The sequence below is a fragment of the Ipomoea triloba genome, chromosome 2, assembly GCF_003576645.1.
Source record: "Ipomoea triloba cultivar NCNSP0323 chromosome 2, ASM357664v1".
In the NCBI taxonomy this organism is placed as follows: domain Eukaryota; kingdom Viridiplantae; phylum Streptophyta; class Magnoliopsida; order Solanales; family Convolvulaceae; genus Ipomoea; species Ipomoea triloba.
The window spans coordinates 12,148,682-12,155,077 of NC_044917.1; the positions used below are offsets into that span (position 1 = coordinate 12,148,682).

At 32.0% G+C, this 6,396-nt stretch overlaps 1 long non-coding RNA gene across 1 annotated transcript; it reads right to left on the reverse strand.

Annotated features, from left to right (window-relative positions):
- Positions 1–312: 312 nt before the first annotated feature.
- On the reverse strand, positions 313–1,253 carry LOC116010590. Its single transcript, XR_004096939.1, has 2 exons — positions 801–1,253; positions 313–657 (listed from the first exon to the last, which is right to left on the reverse strand). It is a non-coding gene; the product is annotated as an uncharacterized LOC116010590 (long non-coding RNA).
- Positions 1,254–6,396: the final 5,143 nt, after the last annotated feature.

Consider the following 6,396-nt stretch of genomic DNA (forward strand, 5'->3'; position numbering starts at 1 on the left):
GTAGCGGATGGCACTGACGCTGAAAGTATATGCTTTCCGCGACACCTATTATGGGTGTAGCGGAAAGCATATGAATTATTTTTATTATTTTTAAATAACCACTTTCCGCGGCACCCGCGTTGGCACGGGTGCCGCGGAAACTATTTTTCTTTCTTTTTGAACATGGCTTTCCGCGGAACCCAACTTTCTGTTGGGGTTGCGGAAGCCTTTTTCTTTTCTTTTTATTTTTTATTTTTTTTATTTTTTAATTAAAGCTTTCCTCAAATGAGTAAATAACAAAAATAAAAGCTTTTATATACATTAGCGTACAAATACAATACAAAAGTATATTTCAATATCAAAGAAGAAATATTTCAATGCATTCATTCATATTACATTACAGATTTACAGGAGAAAAGGCCAAAAAACAAAAAACAAAATATGGCTACCATCTGTGTCTAAGAATATTAAAACCAAATAAGTATATTTCAAAGAACTAAAATCATTCTTTCAACAACTAAAATATATCAAACTAATACCCCTTGAATTCATTCTGGATTTCCTTGAGTCTGACAGAGAGTCTGTTGAGTTTTGCATCCCTGTTGTGAGAACTGGGTTATAGCTTTGTTCTGGGGCTAATACCCCCTCCCTTTTTTCCCCCAAAAAAAATATATCAAACTAAAATCATAAAAAATAAACAGATATTAAAGAAAAATAATAAAATACAGTACAAACTAAAATCAAACAAAATCAATACAACTTATATTTCAAAGAACAAAAGAAAACAAAAAAAAAAAAAAATCAACCGTGAAACAAATTACCGGATCTGAAAATTTCTTCTATGCATCAGAAATGGAAGAGAAGTCGGCGACACTATCTTCCACCGGATCTGAACTCTTTTCTACCAGATCTGACTTTGGAGCTTAATGGCGAGTCTCTGGTTTTCCTTCACAGCTTATCGGATCTGAAATCTCTTCTGCCTCCAAAAACACTCTTGTCACCATCTTTGAGCTCTAAAGCCGTAGATCTTGGTGGACGCTGCTGTCTTCATGGACTGCCTCGCCTCAGATCAACTTCCACAGTTAGAGTTCGTAACCTGCTAAGATCCGAGAAGATTGGCATGATTCTTTCAAAAATCAGCACTATAGTTACGGATCTATGAACTTCTAGACAAGAATCATAGATTAAACACAAAGAGCGAAGTAAAATCTTGAAAGAAGTTGGTGTGTAATCGCCGGACGAATTGAGAGAGATGGACTTCGCCGGACTTTGAGAAATGACGCTGCTGAACTCTCTAGAAGGTGGTGTATTTATATATATTTTTTGTTTGTTTTTATATTTCATTTTGTTATTATTCAATTATTATTATTATTATTATTATTATTAAATTATAACATTCTATTAGTAATTTAAATTGTTAGTAGTATTAATATTATTTTAATACTAATATTATTAGTAGTTTGGTAGTTGCTGTTAGTAATAATATTAATATATGTTTTTTATTTTTTTCTTAGTATTAGCATGTATAGGATTACTAATATTAATAAAATTATATCTAATTATATGTAATAGCTAAGTTTTAAATAGATTATAAAAAATAAACATAACTTAAACATAACTACTATAATATTATAAAAACGGATATAATTTTTAAATATTATAATGAATTATTTTTTAGATTGTAATATTTTTTACTACTATCTTATAAATATTTTTGGTTATTATTAGTGAGGAGAAATTGTTTATTCTTTTGGTAAATAAATTGCATGTGTTGAAAAATACATCTCAATAGTTTAAGAAAATTGTAGTAATCAATAATATTAGCAAACATACATGAATCAATAATAATAATAATAACAATAATAATATAATAATTATTATTATTATTATTATTATTATTAATTCTTTAAATTTATTGACTTTCCGCTACACCTCCACGTGACAAGTGTAGCGGAAAGTATTTTCAATAAAATAATTATTGCCTTTCCACTACACGTCCACGTGGCAGGTGTAGCGGAAAGTAGACACGTTTTTTTCTATTCAGAATCCACTACACCTTTTAAACAAAAGGTGTAGTGTATTCTTCTGTATTTATTACGATATTGCCATTGCATTCATCTTTTCAACTATCCACTACACCTTTAATCAAGAGGTGTAGTGGAAAGTCATATTTATATGTTCACTTTTGTAGTAGTGCCTACCAATCTTAGCTTCCAGCACCATATATTATATGGTGAAATCGACTATGGCCTTAGCTTTCATTATCCTCTTGGGTTGTTATTTTAAGCTGTATTGGGCTAACTCCACTGCCCATTTCACCATTCTTCTAAAGGAAACAAAGTTTCTCATTATTGATTCAAACTTCAAAGGTATGGTTAACCAGAATCACCACATGGTGTGCTTGGAAGTAAACATTAATTTCATTATATATAATCCTGATTAATAAGGAGACCAAATTCTCGAAATGGGTGTATTTGAACTTCGCATTATATTGTGCAATGTTCAACTCATGTACTAAGAGCAATCTCAACAGTTGATATTTTTTCATTAGTTTTTTTTGTGAACCCCAACATTTATTTCATTATCCACTATCTTACTCAATCAAAAAAACCCTTATCCCTATTAGTTTTAAGTTTTTTCTCGCTTTTTTTGGTGGACCAACCATTTTACTATCCTATATTTTAATTATTTATTTATTTATTTTAATTATAAATTTATAATTGTAATGAAAATTAATTAAAATAAACATGCCTACATTTAATTAAAATTAAAATAGTAATTGCTTAAAAATTATAGAGATAAATGGTATTTATAGGTAAAACTAATTATTTTTTAAATGGTATTTATAGATAAAAATACATACATACATACATACATATATATATAGGGGTGCACTCTAATGAGAACGGGTGCCCAGGAGAGAAATAAGAACTATCCACACCCGTCCACGTGTCCAGTGATATCTGTTATTTTGTACAATTATTCACCCCTTATTCTAGCTGTTTTGAAGGCTATTTTCTGTATCCTAGTGAAATTGGGAATTGTTTATGTGTTATATTGTCCAAGTGCTGATTTATCTACAAGGAACAACAAAGGAAGAATATTGGAGCATTTTGGACAAGTTCTGGAAGAAAAGGGAATTACAAGGAAGAATACAAGTTGGAAAAGAATTGGAAGATGCCTAATGGGCCAAGGCCCATCTACCTCCTATATATTTGACCTATTCTCTACAATTGAAGCAGGTTCCCTTACAGAGTTCTGAACCCTAGCTTTTAGTTTATATTTCCCCAGCATAGTTTAGACTAGTTTTACATTAGATTAGTTAATTTCAAGATTGGAATCAAAGATTGAAGATTGGATTTGTTCTTTATCAGTTAAGTTTCTCTTCCCTTTATATTTCTTGCAATGTTTATCTTTAATTCTTGCTTTGTTGTGTTTACTCCCATCATGAGGGAGTAATTCGCTTATGGGTTTGGATTAGGGGTTCATTGTTAATCTTGATGTTCGGTTTATGATTAATTGCATAAAGGGATTGAATCTTTTGCCTAGGGTTTATGTTGATTTGGGGATTTCTCTGCACTAGTTATTGGTTTGTGGCCAGAATTAATTACTAGTCTAGGTGAGGGATTCATTACAACGACAGTTGGATGGAGACCTCGAGCCTTACCAATTTCAACCTAATTTTCCTGCTATGAAAGTAGAGGTAATTTTGGGGGCTTACAATGCTTAGGTGCTTAAGGTTATGATTGATGCATCACGACAGTGGGGCAATCTTAGCCTAATTCTCTTATTGATTACGAAAGTAGCTGAGTAGAATTCTTTTGTGCATTGCCCATATATCCCTTGGTTAATTATTCTTTCCCTAATCCTGAGCTTGTTAGAACATCAAGGTTACAATCCCCCTGATCTGGCCCATACCTTTATCACATAGTTTTTATCTTAATCAATTGTTTACTTTTATTCCACATCATTCAGTCTTTGTTACTTGGATTTTATAAATTCATATACTCTAGTGCCTGGTAATTCACACAGTTACGTGTCATAACACCAATCCTCAGCGGAACGACATTACACCCTTTTACACTCATCATTTGTGCTCATCATCCAGATCAACGAATCATATGTAATTTAAAAAACACGACGCGGTGACATTTTCGTAAATAACTCAAACTTTTGTGCAAGTAAATGTGTTGTAAGTGCAAGTAGTTGGTGCACATTTGCAAGTAAAAAGTGCAAGTAAAATCACTTACAAGTGCACCTATTTTTACTTATATATGATTGCGTTCAAATGAGAACGGTGCGCCCAAGAGAGAACTGAGAACGCTTCGCAGCGCGCCATTTGTCCAGATGTAGTTGCACCTAAGGTTATAACTATGTGCACTTAGGTGCATGAATGCTAACAAGGTAAATTACTTGCACTTTTGTAAGTGAAAATAGGTCCACAATTGCACGTAAAATGTATTACATATGTATTCTAGTATACATTGTTAACAGACTAGTTTAACATGTTCAACAGATCCATATATTGCTAAGTCCCATGAAAGAGGGAAGGAAATGGGTTTAATAATCCCGTAAAGATTAATGAACATTTTGTGCCTTCCAGTGCACATTTTTGAGCCTTCCAGGATTTGAACAGAATGCAAAAACAATATTTTAGAAGCGTAACTTTTTAGAATCGTTGATCTGGACATATCAACAACAACAACAACAACAACACACACACACACACACACATAATAGAGGCATAATGGTCAAATGAGAATATGGTCGTCCTATAAAAAGTGATGACTGATTTCAGTCGTCAATTAGGGTTTATCAATGGTTAAGGATTTTAATAAAAAAAATGCGTGCTTCAATTTTATTATTATTAAAAACTTTTAAGAGAGAGGTTCATTTTATAATTATTGTAAACTTGATAGTTTAGTAATGTAAATATACTAACCTTTGATTTCTCAAGTTAGATGTCCAAACGTTTTACAGCGGGAGGTGTTCATTCTCACCTGAACTCTCCCCAACCGTAAGTGCACCATAGTCCAACCCTAAGTATACCACACAACATGGAGTCAAACCCGCTGGTCAAGGGGCATATATACATGATGCACAAAATTAAAAAAATGCAATCACATTTTTTCACTTTTCATTTATTTTCAGCCACTTTGGTGATACACCACAGATATCACTTAGTGCACCACATAACAAGTCTTAGTGCACCACAGATCAACACTTTGTGCACTATAGAAATATATATGTATACATGTTTGTATTCGTTGTATGACGCCTATTATTGTCTCAATCAAGAAGTAATCAATGTAATCAGCCAGGCCACCTTGTCATGCATTACCGATTTGCCAACCCAATTACTGCCCCGTTCTAGTGTCGTCTATCAGTCATTGCTGCCACAAGTGTTCATACCAGTCCTTATAGCACACTTGGAACACAGAATTAGAGAACACTTATATGCATGCTACAATTAACAATATTATAGATTAGCAGAAATAATTCCGAAATTTTTTGTATCAAGCGCAGTAGCACAGAAACCTCGATCACAAATAATGATATTTACATAATAATCGAATAACTTTTTATATTTATTATCAGTGGCTCATGAATTATATTAGTCAACGTCATCACCAGTTATACAAATTTAAATAACTATAAAACAAAAATAAGTCAATCCAATGTAGTCGTATCATATGTAAATATTAAAAAGTAGATTTAAGATGAGTGGCAACCCATATTCTTTTGAACTTCTGTAAAAATTGCATTTGATTAGACATAATTTTCAATACAAGTTTTTAATATATATTGTAGGCAAATTACTGCGTGGACAGTGGTTCACACAGCTATGTGGACTAAGATCCAAAATGACGTTGATGTGGACTACGATCCAAAACGACGTTGTTTTGGCGTAAAAACTCTAGAATAATAACTTTTTGGGTACGACAATGTATTTTACGAGTTAGAATAATGTACTTTATTCTTTAGAATAATTTACTTTATACATTAGAATAATGTACTTTATGTGTTAGAATAATAAATCTTTTGGGGTAAGATAATGTATTTTATGAGTTGGAATAATGTATTTTATGAGTTAAAATATGTACTTTATGTGTTAGAATAATGAACCTTCAGGGGTAAAATAATATGTTTTATGAGTTAGAATAATGTATTTTTATGCTTTAGAATAATGTACTTTATGAGCTATAAAAATATATATCACAGCAATGGAGAGGAAAATGCAGGTCGCGTGAGAAAAAAAATTGCATGACCTAACGAGTCAACGTCGTTTTTGGACCATGGTCCACATAGACCACAACTGTGTGGACCACGATATGATCTATGCAATAATGATTCTATATTGTATTGATGGTCTGATACATTTTAAAAGATGAGATTAATTAGTTGTGGTTAAAAATA